This window comes from Protopterus annectens, chromosome 11.part0 (assembly GCF_019279795.1).
Source record: "Protopterus annectens isolate FY-2018-M chromosome 11.part0, PAN1.0, whole genome shotgun sequence".
Taxonomy (NCBI): Eukaryota; Metazoa; Chordata; order Ceratodontiformes; family Protopteridae; genus Protopterus; species Protopterus annectens.
Genome location: NC_056745.1, coordinates 347,245,648 through 347,270,115, shown reverse-complemented (window position 1 = coordinate 347,270,115; position 24,468 = coordinate 347,245,648).

The following is a 24,468-nucleotide window of genomic DNA, read 5'->3' as shown; positions in this document are numbered from 1 at the left end:
GCTGGGATATGTACATGCAACCTAAGCTTGATTGACACTGACATGTCTGCCCAGCTGTGTAAGAACTGGTACATATAGGAGATGACACCCTGTACACACCACATGCCACAGGTACCTCCACTGCACTACCACAGTCGACAGAACATTCTTGGGTACAGGTCTCCGTCACAGACACTAACCATGTAGTGTAATGCATGTTGCATACATGTCAACTTGATCACCTCAGTGGCCATGTGCAGGAGGCACCTGGAGGATTGGCTGATGCATGTCATTCTCACACTGAGGGCCACCACAGTAGTGTCTGTCGATAGATTGCCTGCTGCCACATGGCAGGTGGCTGGATACCATTGTACACACAACCCCTACACAACCCATCTCTCCTTGGACAATAGCTAGGTACACAGCTATGACCACCTGCAGCGATGCACCCCTGTACTGACACATGTACGTGTGCATGACTAAGTATAGCAGTGTCTGTGTGTTAGCACACCTGTTCTTGGGAATTCCATGAGGGCCTTCACAAACACTGGAACACCCACTGCCATAGTCAGTTGTGGCTGCTGCTGTATGGGACATTATATGTACCCTGTTAAGCTATGCCCTATACCGGCTACATGATCCTTGCAGTACCAGCACAACAGTGTTGTACAAATGGGTTGATAGTCACGGGTAACCCATTATGTTCTAGCAAGTGTGTGTATGTGTACATGTCCACATATCTGTAGGGTACAGCATTCCGAGGCCACATACGCCTATTACAATACCCATTGCTACACAGTAGTACAGATAGTGTTGTTGCTGCTCATAGGAGAGGCATGTCAATGCAACACCCTGCTACGCATGTTGCATGTGCATTAGATGCATATCCCTATAGTACCTCTGTTGGGGTATACTCTGGGTTGTATCGCAGTCATCATCATGGGTTTTAGGGAGTACAATATCCAATGGGGGACGTGGGTGCTGTGTACACTGTCATTACACCAAGGTACACCCGGTATATGTCCCATGTACCACATTATGGTTACCACTGTCACCATCAACCATACAGGTAACTGATACTGCAATCCAGGCCAGTTATGCATGTGCTGTGTGCAGCCTACCTGTAACAGATTGGACACACGGTCAAGTTAGTTAGCAGCGATAGGCCCTGGTCTCTCGGATGTGTGTCTGCCTGTTATGTGTCTGTTAATGTGAATATGAATGTATGTCACACTACGTATTGTCCATATACTCCCATTACATCCCCCATTAGCATGCTGTACATGTCTGGGGATATTCTGCATGTAACATGTAACCAGGGACACATCTCACCCTAAATGCTGTGTGGTGTGTGCTATGTAAGCCACACACTTCAGTATCATTACATACCTAGGTAGGGATCTAGTCCCAGTGTTGCCAAGTAACAGTGTGCGTGTATGTGGATGGATCTACATCAGGTTGCAGGGTATACACACCCCGGGGGTTCACTTGTCCATGTGGCACAGGCATTAACCGTTATACTAACCTGTGACATGTGTTCAACTGTACCCCAGATATGTCACTACCATGGTGTCACTACAGTGCCATACCCCCTTGTGGAATATGACTGCAGACAATCTTCATGTTGACACATGTACACCTACAACACAAATGGATAACTTTATAGAGGCCGCAATCAACCAGTATTACTAACAACTATAATGCATCATTGATGGATGGCTACACTACCTGACTATGCATTACACTTCACTCCTTACATGTTACACTGCACTACTGTGGTACACTTTAGTACAGTCACTGTGTGCATCAGAACCATATTAACCTCTCCCTGCATTGATGGTATGGATGACAGGGATGTGGCACAGGTATAATCATATGCACAGGGTGTGTTGTTGGTTTGCCAGAGGCCGAGGGTTGGCCATACATTTGACACCATGTGTGTGGGTGAGGGGTGTACTGAGGTGAGCTGGGTGTGGTGATGTGGTGTGTGTAGGTATGGGATTGCCCTAGGTGTGTTTGTATGGTGCGTGAGTATGCATGCACACAGTTCTGCCATGTGGCTGCCCTACACAGGTGTTTATGGACAGCTGCTGACCATATCTGGCAGGGTGTGCAGTTCACTGCCTCCGGCCACTGACACGTGGACTGTACCTGCCAGGGGTTCCATGGGCATGTCCAGGTATAGGCCTTGATGTGCTACTCTCATCTGCCGATGACAAATGTCCGCTGGTACCAGGTCCCTCCTGGGACTGGCCAGGACCATGTGCACATGGCTTGGTGTGGTGTGGGCAGAAGCTTCCCTGCACTGCCAGGGCTGGTACTGCCATTATGGGAGCCCCTTGGTGTCCTAGCACATGCACATTGACTGCCAGCTGTTGGTGCTGCTGGCCTACATCCACACGACCATCGCTGCACCCCTACCACATGTTCAAGCATGGACATACCACGGGCGATGAAGGCCATCATCTCACCATGCCATCTATCCATGAGCTCGGTATAAGCACGGATGGCACCAGACAGTTCATGGATGTTGTCACTTACAGATGTGAGGGCAGCTCTCTGTAACCTTAGGCCCTGTCTGGTGTAATGTTCACTACATGCCTGTGCTACCATGACAACCTGAAGCATGCACCTGCTGGTACCAGCTATATCACCTCTGCCAGGGGCATGATGTCCAACGGCCCTACTACGAGCACCCTGAAACATCTGCCAATGTGGTGCCCTGCCGGACATCCAGCTATGCCTGCTGCAACCAGACACAGTAGGCATGGTTACTACACTTTCTTGTGCACTGCCACCAAATGCCAGCTGTCCCTCCGGTATGGCCACTGGTGATGGGGTATGTATAGGCACTGAAACTGTGTGCGGGGTTGGGGTGGCTAAAAGGGGGATGTCAAATGATGGTGCAGTGTTGGCCCCTAACAACTCCCCCTGTGCCTCAACAGTACTATCATCATCTTTGGTGTCTCTATGGACACCAACATCAGATTGCATGCAGGAGAGACCCTGACCCACCTCGCCACCTGTGGGGGAAAACAATAAATGCACTTTAAAACCTGTACAGCATAGCCTTACAGTACACACACACACACACACACACACACACACACACACACACACACACACACACACACACACACACCACTGTAATACCTACCTGTCCGTGACTTTACAGACAGTCCCACATATATGTCCATGTGTACCCTATCCTACATCACACTTGGTAACATACACACATTGATACCACTCATTAACATATCAGTCCTCTAAATGCCTACACAAGCGATCACAACACAAGACCTGTTACTACATTACCTGCCTGACCTGTATGTAGTGGTTTTAGATGGCCTCACTGCTGTCATTTGGTGTTCACCCTGTGTATGTCCGACATTAAGAGCATGGCCCCTATATGTGTGGGCTACTATGTTCTATCTATAATATGCACTGGTGTGTCATGTGTATGTAATGCTCAGTACATGCCAGATATGCTACTCAATCAGCCTATCATGTGACAACTGTAATATTTGGATACACTCCCTGGTGTTGACTAGTACTTCCCCAATGCATCTGTAGTGCTGCATATGTGGGTTGTAGGTGACCTCTCTGCTGAATGCAATATTAATGGTGTACCTGGTGTCTACCTCCCCTCTCAGTGCCTGTTCCATGTTACAGATCATATTATTCTATCAGCTGTCCTGTGATTACACACATGACAAGTATTCCTGGTGTGCAATGTGGCAGTCCATGTCCATGTCCTGCATGATCCCAGAAGGAGGTACTGCTGTATGAACACCCCACAATCACAAATGTGCATACATGGCCAGCCACACAAATACATACACATGCACACATGAATCCTACATGCATCAGCCTCCCTCCACTTCACCAGAGCGACCTTATAGACAGACTAACTACCCACCAGGATGCACACACACACAAAGGTGAGGATGCACAATGATAGTACACACAGTCCTCCTATTACCCCTTTGTCAACATGCATAACATATGGTACCCAACAGCATGCAGTGCAGCTATAGTCAATCCATGCTAGCAAGAGTATACATGTATATGATGCATGTGCTGTGTCACTAGGTGAAACCCCTTCCCCTGGATACCACTGCACCCATGTACACAGTATTGCTGTGCACTTATTCTGCACCCTGCCATGTACTGTACACCACACCTCACAGATGTACAGCCCATTGCTAAATGTGCATTACTGTGTCGGTTATGTCAGCTTTAATTCTCACAGCTCCTATGTTTTCCAGTAACACATACCCGGTATGATATGTGGACAGATGTCATTTGTGAATGCCTGATGTCTGATTCACAGCTCTCAACATCAGCGGATCATGTATGACCAATCCAATACTCTTACACTAACAACCATCAGAGCATACCATGGCTATGGGGGTTGTACACACCCTTATTGATATGATGCACCCATCCTTGTTCTGCCATGGGACCACATCACTGCACATCTTAACCGTACATGAGCCTGATATGTGACATATGTCCTGTACTTTTACATGCAGTGTCTACGGAATGTGTTAGGTGTGTGGATGCTGACCGCGATGCATACACACAGTGTGGGCATATGTGTGCACACCCTTATCATGACGGTTTGTCGCACATCTTGTTGTGTGTACTACAGCAGTCACTACTCCTGGCAGGGGTATACCAATGTGGGTCATCTGTATTTGCCAGTGTATGTTCAGTCTGCCCTACACATGTCCCCCTAATCTGCATGATTGCAAGGTCTACTCCTGTGCACATCCCTTGGTGTCCACACACTGCCATCCCTATTGCTGTGGGGGTAGGGTTATGGCTGCCACAGGTCCTGAACCTGACTATGTGCAGATACAGCCATTCTTAGCATCCTTAGGATCCCTGCTGCAGTGCACTGGTGTGTCATGCTGACACCACCCTTCAGCCTTTTTGCAGATGCATGACAAGTAAGCCCTACACATGTATCACTTTGCAGTGTCCCATACACTGAACACCACATGTTACATCCTAGTCCCAGCTGATAATGTGGACCACTGTAATGCCTTATGCCATAGTGCATCTCTGCAGCAGATGCCATTGTCCTACAGGTATATACACTGGTGTTGCACTATATATGAGTGTTGTTCAAACACTTGTCCCTACTGTAGGACATTTCTCCCACCATTATGTTACTCCCTGTGGACACATTCCACAATAACAGGATGTTAGTTATCATGCAGGTGTCTGACATACCCTTCCAATACTCCATCATGGTCACGCCTGTGATGCCATGTATTTCACAACAACAATATGTGCACATGTACAGCATGCATTCTGGGTAGGTGTATTAGACGTGTGCATATAATATACCATCGCCATTACATGCCCGGTGTATTGGCAAGCATCTACATAAACCATACTCACCAGCTACAGGATTCTGCCTTGGTGGTATCCCAGAGGGGCCTACATAAGAGGGTGAGAGATGCAAAGTCAGTGACCACAACTGTGGCATTGCTACAGGGTGGGTGCAGTATTACAGTACATCAACAGTACATTTCCACAATACTACCACATATGGACATCTGTTTATCACTACTATGCAGCAAGAAAATATATCTATGACATGTCAGATATGCAGGATCTACCTGTACCGATGTGGACGTATATGAAACAATGGTCTATGGATGTGCCCTGAGGCCTAACGTGCATTCTCCACAGCCAGTGTGTGGGTGGCACCCACCTCCACAAAGGTGTCCGGTGGTTGGTGGCTGTCCGGATGGGCAGGTGCCACAAGGCTGGCCAGGAGCTCCTCTACATGTGTCGGGGGGGATGGATGGCATGCCCCCCCCCCGTGGTGAGGTGATCCCCTGGACTGCAGCAGCACACTGACGGGCATTGCGAAGCAGGTCAGAACAATGATGCCGGACCTGCTTATAACTGCGATTGTGCAGTCCGACATCACTGATCCTGTGGACTAGGTTATTCCACAGGGAGGTCCACTCCTGCTGATCATGGGCAGCCTGGCCAAACAAGGTCATATAGTGTGTATGAGTCCATTCAGCAAGATTTCATTTTCCTCTGCTAAATAGGCTGGCAGCCTTCCATGAGACATCATGCCTGAAAGACATAAAGATGGACACGACATAGGTGTGAGCAAGTCATGCAGCAAGGTTACCACAGTTCTTAATACACATCACTGTCACCCCCCCCACTATATCAGCGACAACAAACTGTACACACAACTCAATAGGTATGGCTACAGCATATCTACCACTGGGGCAGATATTGTACTGTAACACACTTTGTGCCATGTGTCTATAGCCATGTTCCCTGTGTGGACAATATAATTGATGGGCTGTTACAGACTATTCATCTGCATGCCATTGTCAGGGCCACAATGGTTCCATATATGCCTGTGGTATGCTTGCTATGTGTGTGCTGCACATCTGACATACTGTATTATTGCGGTTATCTATGCATGCTGTTGGACATGTTCTGGGATTGTGTAGACTATTACTACCAACATATGTTCTATAACAGTGACACAATAGCATGTATATGTACTATCGGCCAGCAGAACCACCTCTCCAAACTCATCTGCCCATGTTACCTGGCCATATCACATGTGTGTTCCACCCTGGGGCCTCTTCATGTACTGATCCAGCAATACTGTCAGGTGGAACCAACCTGGGGATGTTGCCCCCCCCCAGGGGCACACACAGACATGTTCCTGTCCCCTGAGGTCAGGTCCAGGGTCTGTTCCATAACAGGCTCCACAGACAAATGTGGAATGTGCTACATCACCTTGAGGCATCCAGTACACATTCACAGGGCCCACATGCTGTTCCTTCTCAGCCTCCAGGCTAGGCACCTTCAGGACGTGGACTGCTGTTGTGAGTAGCATTGAGTGGGAGGCTTGTTCCCATTATGTCCATATTGGGGCCCATGGGGCATCCACATCATAGACCACACACACTGTCCAGGGTGTTTACCCACCACATGTGTTACATACCACCCCTGTAGACTGTCCTCTAAATCTACAACCCTGGCCACCTTCACAAATATACCTGCCATACATCACCATATTCCCATTCCGTACTTCACAGACAAGGGCAATGTGGTCCCAACAAGGGGTTCACATGTGACATACCTATCCATGTTGCACACACTAGCAGCTGTAGATATCTGTGTGTATTGCTATGTGTGCTGTTTCCTAGCACATAGCATGCAGCACTATGGTAATAATATAAGTGACATGTATTTACATACATATATGTTTGTATGTGTGTTTGTATATATGTAGACATGTGCATATAGGTATATATCTATATATGTGTAGATATATGTGATGTATATATGTGCTCATATATATGTCTACACATGGGTATCTGTATATTTGTGGACATACATGTATGTATATAAATATATATTAATATATTATATATATATATATATATATATATATATATATATATATATATATATATATATATATATATATATATATATATATATATATATATATATATATATATATATATATATATATATATATATATATGTACACATATGCATACCTATAAGTGGGTTTACATTCAGACATCAGGTCTACAATCTCACAACACCTTCCTGCACAGCTGCACTGTTCTGCCTTGCTACAACACAGACAGGTGCCACTTATGGACACAGTCTGACACTAGGGGGGTATATGTAGGGACAGATTGCAGGCAACCCTATTACACACCTATGGCATTCCTGCATGCTACAATACAGGTTAACCTGAGGATCCTGCAATAGGTGGGCTGTGGAACCCACTTGTCCATCATAATGGCATTACTTCCACCACCAGCTATTGGCCACGTAATATACATACTTCCCATTGCAAAACATCATTACAACAACACCTGAAGGCACATATAAATCACTCCACATCATCTATCTCATTATTATGGACCAAGTACTAAGGTCAGTTACATACATGTATAATTCACATACCTGTTCTGGGAATGCAGACTCTTCTGGATGGTTGTTCTTTTTTTTCTGTGCCTTATACTCTCTCTCTCTCCAGGAAATGGAAAAGGGCTGCTTTGCATAGATCGCAGCATGGAATTTGTAGGTGATGCGCATGATCAGGTGATGGTCTCTGCACCAATCAGTGTCCTCCACTTGCTACATGCATGGTGTGTAGTACTTCCAATTACCACTGTCATGGCAACCAACTACTATAAATCCCTACATCTTGTGGACGTGGTCCCTTTACCTTTCCTGTATGATGAACATCCTTCCTGTGTGTGGGCAGCAGTGTTACAGACAGCAGGTAGCAATACCTCTTACAGGAGAACCTGCACACTTAGGCCAGCTACATATTTGTTTGAAGTTCCTGAACTACAGACAGAGTGTGAGTAGTGTTGGTGTATGCATTGTATAGCACCGGTGTTACAGGGTTTGTGTGTACATACTAGTTTAACTTGGAATGCAGTCTGTCTGCATAGCTTACAACTGTGGGCCTATCCTCTTGATGGCCAGAGGTGTGCCTATCATGTTTTGTCTGTCCACCACACAGGTTTTGTGTCAGATATATTACTGGCAGTGTGTGTGCTGAGTGCTATCAGTACATGGCTACATCCATTTTTGTGTCTAACTTCATATTACTGACTAAGGGTATGTTGCAGACTATCCTGTAACACCAGCGACTTGCTTAGTGTATGACAACTGCTTAACACATATGGGCCTGTGTTCCAGCCTCTGTCCTCCACCTACATACCAGGCTTTGTACATATGACATGCTGTCAGGGGTGGGCTGTGAATATGTCATGCTGCCATTCCTGCTATCAGTCCACTGCTGTTGTGTCCCTCACACATACTGTGGGGTTGGGTCCATATATGTGTGGACTTCACCTGCACAATACATGTGTGCCCTTATGCACTCCAGAGGCCAGTGTATGTAACAGTGGTATATGGCCCTGTATTATTGAGTCTAGGGGGGATGCACCATAAACAACCTAGGTCGTTACAACATGTGGGGGTATCAGAGATAAGCTGCCTTAAGGTATCTGGAGGTACATTACCATATGATTCACCTTGGGTAAATGCAGGCCTACTGCCCCCTGCCATAAAGACTGTTCTGTTTGTCAGTGTAATTGTGATGGTGTCAGTTATGCCTTGTTATGTAACAGATACATCCCATTGTGTCAAAAGAGGTCTTTACCCCCTAGGGATTGTGTACAGAGTGTAGATAGAGGCTGATGGACTATACATCTGCATTACTTACTGTTGATTGTTTGGTATCCTGTGGCCCAGTCTGTCTTTACTATTGTACTTCTTGAAGGCCTCAGCCTGGACAGCAACATATGTAAACCTTTCCAGACTACTGTATTAGTATAATGGATGTCGGTGTCTAAACAGCTAGATGACATGGTTTATACAACTGTAATAGTACACAAATAAAGCTTTCCCATGTATGCAAACCTGTGTGTGGTGTTATATCCTTTGACCTCTCTGTGGGTATATGTTTCAGGCAACAATTGTCATTTGTATGGGTGGCTCATACTGTGTCCAGTTGGTAAGGTGGTAACTGTAGGCATAGTGGCTGTTCCGTATTGTGTGCCCCTTCTGCATATGTATCTTCCTATTCATATCTCTGTGTGTATATGTGTAGTTTATATATATATATATATATATATATATATATATATATATATATATATATATATATGTATATATCTGTACCTGCATATATGTGTCTGTGTATATGTATCCTAGGGATGTTGCTTCCACATTGTGCATTCCCTATGGTTGTCAGACTGTACTGCATGATATGTTACTGATACAAGCCTGACATCATACAGGTGGGATGGAGTACTGTTAACATCTTGTGCCCATGTTGTGTCAGGTCCTGGTTATAGGATCTGCAACAGTTGGTAGTGTACTGCAGGGCAGACATGTTTATTTGTGGGGGGGGGGGTTACCTATTCATACAAGACATATGTTTTTTGGGCCCCCTCAACCCTATTAATGGCTCATGTGGACATATATGTTTTTGTTATGTTCCCATTTTTATCTACAGATGTATGTCGCTATATACCTATATAGATATATATATAGCTCCTTATATATATATATATATATATATATATATATATATATATATATATATAGATGTAGACATATATATCTATAAATTTATGCATATGTATTATGTATGTTTATATATATATATATATATATATATATATATATATATATATATATATATATATATATACACATTTATCTGTATATATTTCTATATATATATATATATATATATATATATATATATATATATATATATATATATATATATATTTATATCTACATATATAGATATGTATATATCTATTTAGATGTTAATATATGTACTCACACACATACATCTACATGTTTAAATACATTTCCTGTACTGTTGAATGACTGTGCTGGATGATATGTTTGTGAAAACATCAGGGTTATGTATATCTGATATGGCTTAGTGGTAAATCACTTTTGCTGTGATTTGCAGTGTCCTGGGTTTGAGCCTTGTAGAGGCTCTTTATTTTGTTGCTGGGCAGAACAAGGGCCATTGAATATAGAGTGATTAAGGCACATTTAAGCAGTTGTAAGTGGGTTTGCGTGAGGGTAAGCAATGCTAACCTTCGGTTAAATATGCTTACAGAGAGTTAGCTTCAATATTGCTTAACCTGTGTAGGCATTTCTTACCCCTGCGCATATGGGCTTAAACCCGCTTACTAGTGCTTATTACTACTGCTTAATAGTGCTTACACTTGCTTACTAGTACTTACTCCTGCTTACAACTGCTCTGATTTAGACAGTAATGTCTAATGTTTCTTGGGAAGGTGGGGGATTTGGAAGCTGTATGAAGTTATCATTCATTACACATTTTACCTTCCATTTGTATCCATGATTCCTGTGTACATATACTGTATGGGGCACATGTGATTATCTGTGGACTTTGCAACATTATGACACTGACACCTCACATCTGCCTTTAATGCAATACTCCAGTTCACAAATATATGTTATTTAGTAGGTTATGCAACTAAAATATTGGCCATAATGTGATTTGATATGGAAAATGGAATGTGTTGCAGTGGGAGTCAAACTGGGAATGCCTGCTCATAAGGCGAATGCTCTGCCCACTACACCATTGCTTTGCTGCTATGTTTGCATATATCTTCCTTGTTATCCTCTTCAGCAATTTAAGCTGCATTAACCATAGCTAAGCAATGGGCAAACCCGCACTCCTACGGTTAGCTTTAATCGGATTCATAAAAAGAAAAATTGTATGTTTATTTTCTTTGTATTTACTATTGCTGTTGTACACATGGCGGGATGTTGCTGGGAGTATGTGGATACCTATGAGCAGTCTCACTAATTCATTTGGCCTTTCTGCTGTTCTTCATTGTGGGGGCATGTATATTCTGAAAGCTCTGCTCTCAGACACATCCCTTGCACTTATAATGCTCCATGTAGGATTTGGAGCTCAGGCAGAGCGCCTTCATTAATATGCATGGCACGCTGCCGTCCTGCTCCTAAACGGCTGCTAGTCCTGCACGGGAGATTAGTAAATCTGGGGGAATGTATGATGTCTGCAGAGCTGGAATATGTTGTTTTTGTTTGATTTTTTTTTAATTATGTTTCACAGCAGACCAGGATATTGTAGTATAAATGGAAGGTTTTTAATATTCGTTCCAAACCTCATTGTGAAAGGTAGTGTTCCACATTTTGGGGATGTAAGAATGACAGCTATGGTAGTCACTAAATAATGACAGGCATTTGAGTTACACAATTCATTTTCTTGAGAAAATGCATGCTAATGCAAAATTTATTATTCTAGCAGCTTTTTTAAGTATATAAGAACACTATTTAAAATCTGTCCCTGATTTTGGACCTTTGTCTCCCAGTATTTTTGGATTTGTTCCTTATACTTAAACTAAAAGGTTGAGTGCTATGGGATGTTCTTAGCAGTGGTACCTTCATTCCTGAAATAGCAACTTAAAATATATTTCTAAGTCTATTTTTTGCTACTTTTGGTGATCACAGCTGGTGGCTAGAAGTGGCTGTCTGTTAGAGAATGGAAAGGCAGACTAGCTCTCAGCTGTATCTCATTATGAGAAATGTTCCTCAGGTTGTGAGTTTGAATGTCAACATTCTGTATTCCATGGTGCTCCACATTGTAAGGGTCCGTGTTATATTCACTGTTATGATTTTGTAACAAATTGCCATTGTATACGATACTAAACCATGCTAGTTAATCAGAAAAACTCATTTTTAACTATGAGGAAAGTTATTTTAATTATTGTACTGTGAGCATCCTAGATGAAGTTTTATTTTATTTATTTTATTTTACATTTGTTAACCGGGGGTGTCTGACTGAGCTGAAAAGGCCCTTTTTCAGCAGAGGCCCGGGGAGAAAAGCTCCACAAAGAAAAATTACAGACACATTTAGTTATTTCGACATGATCAGTAAGTTGTTAGTAAATGTTCCGAATGTTGCATTTTGCTCCATATTGTCACATTATGTTCTACATTTTGAGAGGTGAGAGGTTGAAAGCTATGGGAGGCAGTCAGTGGAAGAAAGCAAATGGCAGACTTAAGTCAATCCATGTAGGACATATTGTTCAGGCCTTGTAGCCTTTTAGTAAGGTATCTCTGTGGGCATTCCAGTTATTGCATGTGTCTGGACAGACACAGGCCAAAGGGGGCATTATGCTCAATGACTGGCCTAATGAGGGCTGAGTACAGTATACAAGGACTTTCTTACATCAGTAGACACATTGGTCAAAATGTAGGTCACTGTCCAGATAAATTGCCAAATCCCAAACAACCAAGTCTGCTCTTAGGGTCTTATTGTCACTGTGGTTGTTCCCTGAGGTAGATGGCTTCCCAAAAGATACAGTAATGCATTTATTGGCATTTCATTTCAGTACACGATTCAGGTACCATTTATTTATTTGGGACAAGCCTTCCTGCAGGATGGCTATGTAATTTGGGGATTCAGTGACTGCTCCTAACTTGCAGTCATGTGCAAACTTAGGCATCTGGAGCCCTTTGTTATTGGCTTTTACTTCAGAGAAGTAGATGCTAAACAGGAAAGGTCCCAACATAGAACCCTGGGGGACTCCACCAGTGACTCATCTCTTTATGGAGGTAACTTTCTCTATTTTGTTTTCTTTCATCCTAACTGTGAGCCAGGTGGCAATACAGTGGGTGACACAGGAGTTTTTCCCAGTTTACTTAGCCTTTTTACAATGCCTGAGAGTGGGGATTGTGTCCAAAAAACTTTAGCCAGGTCAAGGTATACAGTGTGTACCATTTTACCTCCCTCCTTTGCATTCGTGACCTTTTCAAAAAACTCCACCAGACTGAGTAAGCATGACCTGTCTTGACAAATCCAAACTGAAATTGGATCAGTGTTTGGAAGTTTCCTGTTTCCTAATAAGTCTTTCCATGGCTTTGCATATCAGGCAGACATTAAAGTTGATTTTGTGTCACTGTCCTTTGTGAAATTCTGCAGTAGTTAGATTTGTTTTTATACATTGCATATAACATAACTGCATGTTTCCTTTTTAGGACTTTCATTACATGTAGCTCCTTAACTTGCTATGTTTTTAAACTAACTGAACATCACTTGTGCATATAAAATTGTTATTTACTTAAATTAACTTTGCTGGTTTCACATAAATCATTATTTACTTAAATTACTTACATTTGCTATGGATGTTGCTGGGGTAATATCACCTTCACTGGGACTCCTTGCTAGGTTATCATAATGCATATGCCAGGTATACCGTAGCAAAGAACTGTGGCTTCGTATGGGAAACCAAACATATCTTCCAGGTATGTCTTGAAACAACTGGCAATTTCTGTTAACATGCTGTGCGCTGGATAGGAGGTATGTACCTCCACTAACACAGATACAACAGGTTCATTGGATCATAGGAGAATATAATGTTAACTGTCCTGAAGGGTAATTTTAAGTTTAGCTAATAAGCTAAGGTCAGAATCAAACCCAATACTTTGTGTCTATAAGGTGAAGACCCTAACTATTATGCTAAATCCACCCCAATGATCTGCAACTGATTGTATGCTGCTGTGTTTTTACACATGCTGATACAATATCTTAAGGTGATCCTTTCACATCCCCCTTCCCCATTGTTCTGGTTTTCCACCTCCCCACTCATCGACTTTAGACTATGCCCCCTTCACAAAATCCTGGATCCACCACTGATAATGGTAACTTAGACCATTGGATGGGAAATCAAAAATTCACCCCTGGTCTGGTGCCCATATTTCTGATGGACAGAAGCAGTCAGTAAATTATGTTATAACAAACAATCTCCCCTATATAAACATCTGAAAGCTATAACTTGTGGGGCATATTTGGGTTGCATGGCTAGGCTTATAAAGATCCTAGTGGTCATTACCCTAGATACAACTATGAAGCTATGAACCTATGATACTGTGCATTGCTTTTACCACTTCTATCTTTCTGAGTATTTTGATGATCTGTTCCTTTTTACTATATTCTTCTAGCAGTGATACATTTTGCCTTAATTGCATTATAGCTTTTTTTCTATTTGATGCTTCCATTATGGCATTATACTTGTCCCCTTCCTTGCCTTTGTAACTCTTTGTTTTGTGGTAACACTTTATTCTTTATTAGTTTAGCTGCACAGTGATATATCTTATTTATTTCTGTTATAGCAAATTAATTTCTCTGAAGATTCCTGATTACAGTGTTTATCTGTTTTACAAATGTTCCAAGATGTTTCAAGCTTCTGGGTCTTATTTACTTTCTGTAATCTATTTCTTTTATTTATCTTAATATGTCTGTTCATCTGTATTAAATCAAACAGCTCTGCCCTTCTTCTTTTTTCATTGCACAGTCAGCACTTTTCTTCCTTTTTGGTATCTACCCTTAGATCATTTTCTTGTGGACATCTTCTTTTCTTTTGTTTACTGTGAATATTCTACAGAAAATTCCAGAGCATCTGCCTGTGACATATCATCTTGAGATGCATCCTAGTTCATCTGCTGCTACTTCATATGTGGACCCATTGGCCAATCATGCTGCAACCTCACCTGTATCACAGTTGCCATTGCTTTCTGTTCCTTCCCTTGCTGTCCAACATCAACTAGAATTTCATATAGGTCTACCACAGAAGACTCCAGAACATCACAATGTGGCAGATCTTCTTCAGTTGCCTCCCTCTCCCCCTGCTGCATTTTAATCCAGTGACCCATTGTTCCATCATGTTGTAACACTACCTGTGTTGGAGTCTCTGCAGTAAACCTTCAATTTGCAGGTGGTCCATTACTTCAGTTTCTATTTGTCTGACTTCAACCTCACTATTCCTATTTACTACAGCCTTTCTTTGTGACCTTATTTTTATACTGTGAAAACTTCCATATTTCAGTCCCTTTTCCTGTATTTCTCTTCAAATATGGTCCCATACACTCATATGTAGTAGTGCTCTAGTTGTCAGTTTGATGACTTAAATACAACATTAACAGTAGCTTGAATTCTGCTGGTGTTGAAGGGATAGTAGAGTGAAATTAATGTGGGCAAATTCAAATCTGGGTATTAAGACGCTTTTAGTTAAAGCCTTCCTCACCTCCATTCTGAGGCGATTGAAGATGGAGTAATTTGTGTGGTTACTTTTGAGACTGTGGAGTACATTTGAGTTTTGAATGTCAGGATAGGCTTTAAGACAAGGTCAAGACATTTGCATTTCTTCAAGGAATTGATGGTTTCAGTGGTTAGCATTGTCGCCTCACAGCAAGAGGTTCTCCCGTTCAATTCTTGGCTGGAGCACCTTCTGTGTGGTGTCTGCATGTCCTCCCCATGGTCGAGTGACGTTAAAGACATGCAGGCAGGTGCGAGCATGAATGGACATGCCTTCGTTGAAGGTTGGACATCGGGCTGGCAACTTGGCACCGTAAAATCCACTGCCAATCATGAGCGGACCAGAGTTCCGCTGTGGCAACCCCTAACCGGGAAAAGCTGAAAGACTTTTTATTGCTGAACTTGTGTATGAGGTGCTGCTAGTCTGTGTTAGGTGCTTTGAAACATAGTCACTGAGTTAGTCATTTTACATTTAGTTGGTTAATGCTGAGTCATTGGCAGAGCGAGGATAAGTCCTTTTGTAGGGCAGATTGCACAGACGCTGACTCATTGTCAAAGAGAGGATAATTCCTTTTTGTAGGGCACATTGTACAGATGCTGAGTCAATGGCAGAGAGAGGGTAAGTCCATTTGTAGGACAGATTGCACAGATGCTGAGTAGGCACAACTTCTGCCCAATATTATGTTGTCAACATAAAGAATGATGTTAGATGGAGGAATACATATGGGCATGTCATTAGTAAATAAGGAGAACAGTGCAGAACTTAAACTAGAACCTGAAAAACTCTACTTCATAAGATTCCTGTATTACTGCATAGGTTGCGTTTGTGTGCCATGAAGGATCTTTTGGAGAGAGATAGTTTTTATATGAGTTGACTATGCTGTTTCCAAATCCTAGATTGATGAGTAGAGTTTTTAGTAGAATTGAGTGATATATATTTTAAAAGGCCATGCAAAGGTAAAAAAATAGCTCCAGTTAACCATCCCATCTCCACTGATGTATATATTTTATCTGTTATGGCATATATGGCTGTCAAAATATTGTGTTCAACAGGAAAGCCATGTTGCGAATCAGTTAGAAGACTATATTTGTTTAGGTATTCATAGCCCTGAACATATATGAATTTTGTGACCATCTTTGTCACTGAGCAAAGGATCAGTGTTGAAAGGAAATTGCAAGTAGAGGAGGCTGAATAGATTTTGAGAATCAGGTTTATTAGCAATTGCTTGAATTGGAGAGGAATGCTGCCTGTAGCAAAAGCTGAAAATGTAAAAAAGCAGTTTAGAAAATTGGCACACACTCTCAAGACTGCAGGATGTATACTATTGGAAATTGATTGTATTTGATGTTGATTTTCTTCAAGTAATTTTTGAATGACTTTGCCGAGATCTCCTTAAAGTAGAATATAGGGAGTGTGTCACGTCAGAGGAGATAGAGGATATGCCTGTAGAGGATGTTAAGTGTATGGATCATAAACATTCAAGTTTGAGTCCCTATCCTGGAGAGAAGTGGATAGAAGTAACCCCCTTGTTGATTGCAATGGCAGGGTTAGTAGATAGGCTGATGGAAGTGATTGTTGGAGAAATGAAGTCTGCTAATGTGTTTATTTTGGTCATAATACTACTGCTGTTAGCTATGCTATTACTGAAGTTGACAATACCTCTGATTTCTATCCAGATCTAGTTTGACTGTACTATGGAGCATTGTACTTTTGAGTGAAGATATCAGGACTTGCCTTTTTAGTTTGCAAGTGTCCCTTTCAGCCAAGAATATCTGTTCATTCTGTTTATTTTTGTTTCACCTAGGCTTTATCCCTGTCTTTAATGATATTCTTTATACTTGGATAGAGCCAGGGGCAAGAGTGTCCTTTTAAATACCTCTTGGTGGCTAAGAAATATCTATTAAGGACTGTCGTGGTTAGTGAGTCAAAAATCTACAGAACAGTTGTAGAGTTTTCATCTTTGTAGTGGGGAGACCAGACCACAGAATCTATATCAACAAGCACCTCATCTTCTATGGACACTGAAATGAGTGTTGTTGCATTCATTACTAATGATATGCCCTGAGAACTTTGGAAAATCAGTATACATTGAAATGGAAGATGGTCACTGAGGTGGTTAGGTCAGTCTATGAGGCATGTTTATGATGAAGAGATGAAGAATTAAATGTTTTCCTATTGTAGGGTCAGGTCTGGTGGTTTTTTTCACCATTTGAGTAAGGTTGTATTATGAGATTACGGTATTAAGGCGTTTGACTTTACTGGATATCATGTTTTTACTGCTTCCTTAAGTGTGTTTCAGTATGTCTTATATATTATGATTTCAGAGATGGTTAATATTGATAGCAGAGGGATGCAGATTGCTGCTATCAAAAGGTTTAGTTGGGTGTTAATAGGTGCTGAGGAATGATCCCCTCAGAGTAATTTTCAGTGGTAGGGAACTGTTAGTTATTGTTGATGTCATATCAGGATGTTTATTTACTAGTTGAAAAACTCTGCTTCCTGCTTTTTTGTATGGATGGTTGATAAACTGAATTCAAAATTGTTATTTATGCATATGGAGAAGATGGGGGGTAGTTTTAATCAGATCTGACTAACTGGCAATAGTGTTGGTTTGCTGCTAGTTAGTCATTGCTAAAGATAGTTATTTATTTTCCATAGACTTTGTTCACTTATGTTACAGATTTTGATGCCTTTGTTTCTAAGGATCTGGTTGGGCCCATGGCTAGTTATAGTTGGTAATGGGATTTGGCGGACTTCGATTGGTTCTGAAGTAGAAAATGGATTTAGTGAGGACCCAGGTAGCAGTGGAGCAGATGAAGGGTGCAGTCAAAGTTGCAAAGGGTGATATTTTAAGGAAATGAAGCTTGGGGGTATTAAGAGTAGCTGTTGGATGGGACGGATTGAAGTTTTAAGATCTCTTTTGGGTTGTTAAAGATGGAAGAAGAAGAATATTCAGTGGGTTTTATTTGGAGGAAAGAGGTGCAAGATTCTTGTTAATTGTCCCAAGACAGCAACTGTAATTTCAGTATGTTGGCAAGGAGGAAGCATTTCTTGGGCTATTTTACATACAGACGAGGAAACATTAGGTAAAAATTTAAGTAGATCAATTTTTTTTTTAAGGTAGCTTGAAGGAAATTTGTTTGGAAATAATTATAGTTTGAATGTTACATGGGGTTCTTATTCAATTCTATTTTGCTCCTGTTAAGGTTAGACTTTGGTTGAATGTACTGCAGGAAGTATCTGTAGCTGCTATAGTAGGAGTAAGGATACAAATCTCAATAGATGCAATAGTTGCAAGTAGTTCTTTTTCAAGGGAAAAAAATCTTTTATGACGAGCATGTTACACCTAGAGGAAGGATGGTAAGAACAACATTTTGAAAACGTAAGAAAAAGGATGGTATAAATGCTTGATGGCTTCAGAATCGTAGAGCCGCAGGTAGTATGACAGAGGTGAGAATGAGTTTGTATATAATTTGAAGCTGGTATTTTAAGTGTGGAATAAGAGAAAAGTGATGTCATGGAGTATGACAGAAGACGCATAACATAGTGAATGTGATTTGTAGTAGTTCTTGAGAATTACTTAATGTAATGTACGAGGTAAAAATATGCTGTGGTGAGGAGTGGAGATAACTGGCTTATGGAAAAAAAGGAAGATTAATTTGAGGAGCTAGAGGTTTGATCTAGTTTTGGGGGAAAATACAGTACTAACTCTAATGGCCACAAAACAAAAAAAAAAGAAAAGAAATTAGCCAAAGTCCCTCACCAGCTATAAGTAGTCACTGCTAGTTTCCCACTACTACTGGGTGAGGTGACTGAGTATCTTGATGGTCTCTTTTGGCCATAAGCTTAATAAGAACCTTAGAAGAAAGAATAAAAAAAACAATGGGTGGGAGGAAAAGACATTAAGTAGATGTCTAGGAAAGGGACTGTCCTTAACTTCAGGGTAGTGGAAAGAGATGATACAGTAAAAGTAAAAAGAAAACAAGACATAAAAGACTAAATGCCCTTTACACTTAACTGGTGGGATAACGTACAACAGGTGTCCTTATTTAGTGGTAGCAGTCACCTCCCCTTATTGCAGTGTTGTCACATGGTACTATCCTTGATTTAGTGGTAGCAGAGTCACCTCCCCTTATTGCAGTGTTGTCACATGGTATTATCCTTAATTTAGTGGTAGCAGAGTCACCTCCCTTATTGCAGTGTTGTCACATGGTGCTGTCCTTGATTTAGTGGTAGCAGAGTCACCTCCCCTTATTGCAGTGTTGTCACATGGTACTATCCTTGATTTAGTGGTAGCAGAGTCACCTCCCATTATTGCAGTGTTGTCACATGGTGCTATCCTTGATTATTTAGTGGTAGCAGAGTCACCTCCCCTTATTTCAGTGTTGTCACATGGTACTATCCTTGATTTTGTGGTAGCAGAGTCACCTCCCCTTATTGCAGTGTTGTCACATGGTGCTATCCTTGATTTAGTGGTAGCAGAGTCACCTCCCCTTATTGCAGTGTTGTCACATGGTGCTATCCTTGATTTAGTGGTAGCAGAGTCACCTCCCCTTATTGCAGTGTTGTCACATGGTGCTATCCTTGATTTAGTGGTAGCAGTCACCTCCCCTTATTACAGTGCTGTCACATGGTGCTATCCTTGATTTAGTGGTAGCAGAGTCACCTCCCCTTATTGCAGTGTTGTCACATGGTGCTATCCTTGATTTAGTGGTAGCAGAGTCACCTCCTTATTGCAGTGTTGTCACATGGTGCTATCCTTGATTTAGTGGTAGCAGAGTCACCTCCCCTTATTGCAGTGTTGTCACATGGTGCTATCCTTGATTTAGTGGTAGCAGAGTCACCTCCCCTTATTGCAGTGTTGTCACATGGTGTTATCCTTGATTTAGTGGTAGCAGAGTCACCTCCCCTTATTGCAGTGTTGTCACATGGTGCTATCCTTGATTTAGTGGTAGCAGAGTCACCTCCCCTTATTGCAGTATTGTCACATGGTGCTATCCTTGATTTAGTGGTAGCAGAGTCACCTCCCCTTATTGCAGTGTTGTCACATGGTGCTATCCTTGATTATTTAGTGGTAGCAGAGTCACCTCCCCTTATTGCAGTGTTGTCACATGGTACTATCCTTGATTTAGTGGTAGCAGAGTCACCTCCCCTTATTGCAGTGTTGTCACATGGTGCTATCCTTGATTTAGTGGTAGCAGAGTCACCTCCCCTTATTGCAGTGTTGTCACATGGCACTATCCTTGATTTAGTGGTAGCAGTGTCACCTCCCCTTATTGCAGTGTTGTCACATGGTGCTATCCTTGATTTAGTGGTAGCAGAATCACCTCCCCTTATTGTAGTGTTCTCACATGGTGCTATCCTTGATTTAGTGGTAGGAGAGTCACCTCCCCTTATTGCAGTGTTGTCACATGGTGCTATCCTTGATTTAGTGGTAGGAGAGTCACCTCCCCTTATTGCAGTGTTGTTACATGTTGCTATCCTTGATTTAGTGGTAGCAGAGTCACCTCCCCTTATTGCAGTGTTGTCACATGGTGCTATCCTTGATTTAGTGGTAGCAGAGCCACCTCCCCTTATTGCAGTGCTGTCACATGGTAATATCCTTGATTTAGTGGTAGCAGAGTCACCTCCCCTTATTGCAGTGTTGTCACATGGTGCTATCCTTGATTTAGTGGTAGCAGAGTCACCTCCCCTTATTGCAGTGTTGTCACATGGTGCTATCCTTGATTTAGTGGTAGCAGAGTCACCTCCCCTTATTGCAGTGTTCTCACATGGTGCTATCCTTGATTTAGTGGTAGGAGAGTCATCTCCCTTTATTGCAGTGTTGTCACATGGTGCTATCCTTGATTTAGTGGTAGCAGAGTCACCTTCCCTTATTGCAGTGTTGTCACATGGTGCTATCCTTGATTTAGTGGTAGCAGAGTCACCTCCCCTTATTGCAGTGTTGTCACATGGTACTATCCTTGATTTAGTGGTAGCAGAGTCACCTCCCCTTATTGCAGTGTTGTCACATGGTACTATCCTTGATTTAGTGGTAGCAGAGTCACCTCCCCTTATTGCAGTGTTGTCACATGGTACTATCCTTAATTTAGTGCTAGCAGAGTCACCTCCCCTTATTGCAGTGTTGTCACATGGTGCTCTCCCTGATTATTTAGTGGTAGCAGAGTCACCTCCCCTTATTGCAGTGTTGTCACATGGTGCTATCCTTGATTTAGTGGTAGCAGAGTCAACTCCCCTTATTGCTGTGTTGTCACATGGTGCTATCCTTGATTTAGTAGTAGCAGAGTCACCTCCCCTTATTGCAGTGTTGTCACACTGTGCTATCCTTGATTTAGTGGTAGCAGAGTCACCTCCCCTTATTGCAGTGTTGTCACATGGTGCTATCCTTGATTTACTGGTAGGAGAGTCACCTCCCCTTATTGCAGTGTTGTCACATGGTGCTATCCTTGATTTAGTGGTAGCAGAGTCACCTCCCCTTATTGCAGTGTTGTCACATGGGGCTATCCTTGATTTAGTGGTAGCAGAGTCACCTCCCCTTATTGCAGTGTTGTCACATGGTGCTATCCTTGATTTACTGGTAGGAGAGTCACCTCCCCTTATTGCAGTGTTGTCACATGGTGCTATCCTTGATTTAGTGGTAGCAGAGTCACCTCCCCTTATTGCAGTGTTGTCACACGGTGCTATCCTTGATTTAGTGGTAGCGGAGTCACCTCCTCTTATTGCAGTGTTGTCACACGGTGCTATCCTTGATTTAGTGGTAGCAGAGTCACTTCCCCTTATTGCAGTGTTGTCACATGGTGCTATCCTTGATTTAGTGGTAGCAGTCACCCCCCCTTATTGCAGTGCTGTCACATGGTGCTATCTTTGATTTAGTGGTAGCAGAGTCACCTCCCCTTATTGCAGTGTTGTCACATGGTGCTATCCTTGATTTAGTGGTAGCAGAGTCACCTCCCCTTATTGCAGTGTTGTCACATGGTGCTATCCTTGATTTAGTGGTAGCAGAGTCACCTCCCATTATTGCAGTGTTGTCACATGGTGCTATCCTTGATTTAGTGGTAGCAGAGTCACCTCCCCTTATTGCAGTGGTGTCACATGGTGCTATCCTTGATTTAGTGGTAGCAGAGTCACCTCCCCTTATTGCAGTGTTGTCACATGGTACTATCCTTGATTTAGTGGTAGCAGGGTCACCTCCCCTTATTGCAGTGTTGTCACATGGTGCTATCCTTGATTATTTAGTGGTAGCAGAGTCACCTCCCCTTATTGCAGTGTTGTCACATGGTACTATCCTTGATTTAGTGGTAGCAGGGTCACCTCCCCTTATTGCAGTGTTGTCACATGGTGCTATCCTTGATTTAGTGGTAGCAGAGTCACCTCCCCTTATTGCAGTGTTGTCACATGGGGCTATCCTTGATTTAGTGGTAGCAGAGTCACCTCCCCTTATTGCAGTGTTCTCACATGGTACTATCCTTGATTTAGTGGTAGGAGAGTCACCTCCCCTTATTGCAGTGTTGTCACATGGTGCTATCCTTGATTTAGTGGTAGCAGAGTCACCTTCCCTTATTGCAGTGTTGTCACATGGTGCTATCCTTGATTTAGTGGTAGCAGAGTCACCTCCCCTTATTGCAGTGTTGTCACATGGTACTATCCTTGATTTAGTGGTAGCAGAGTCACCTCCCCTTTTTGCAGTGTTGTCACATTGTACTATCCTTGATTTAGTGCTAGCAGAGTCACCTCCCCTTATTGCAGTGTTGTCACATGGTGCTATCCTTGATTATTTAGTGGTAGGAGAGTCACCTCCCCTTATTGCAGTGTTGTCACATGGTGCTATCCTTGATTTAGTGGTAGCAGAGTCACCTCCCCTTATTGCAGTGTTGTCACATGGTATTATCCTTGATTTAGTGGTAGCAGAGTCACCTCCCCTTATTGCAGTGTTCTCGCATGGTGCTATCCTTGATTTAGTGGTAGCAGAGTCACCTCCCCTTATTGCAGTGTTGTCACATGGTATTATCCTTGATTTAGTGGTAGCAGAGTCACCTCCCCTTATTGCAGTGTTGTCACATGATGCTATCCTTGATTTCATTCCTTTTCAGCATGCATTGGTTGTTAGCACTTCTGATGTGAGACTATAGCAATGCTTCTGCTCTAATGTCTTCATTTTCTCTTCTGTCCTACAGTTTGTATTTATTATACTGCCCTTATCATGCCCTTCACCACCATCCTATCAAGATTCCTCAGTTGCTTTATCTTCACTGACAAGGTCACTTTGCCATATAGAAGCACTGACCACACCACTGTTTTGTATACCATAATTTTCGGGATCTTTGACATTCTTTTAACACTAACTACACCTGACAGTTTGTGCCAGGTAACTGTAACAGCACTGATTCTGGTTTTTACCTCCTCATTCAAGTTCCCTTTTACTCAGCTATGGCTTGCAAATAACTGAAGCTGTTAACCTGTTCCATTATTTTCCCTTTTATCTCAGTTTTAAACTTTTCCCCCCATTTGCTGCCATTACCACTGCTTGTCTATATTCTGTTTCATCCTGTAGGCATTTGTGCTTCTTATATGTAATATTCATATTTTATGACATACGTCATTTGAAAATGATGTCTCTTAGATAACCCACTCTGGGTTTTTTTATTTGACATGTTAATCATTTATATGAGATCATATCAAATGAATTTCCAGTCTCAAGGCAGGTCACATCTTTTGTTATTTCTGTTTATTACTGCTCTATTAAACGACAATACACAAATGTTGATACTTCTTGCGTGACAAACTGCTGTCCATGCCATTTTGCTGAACTTGAAAGTGTCACATATAAGACATA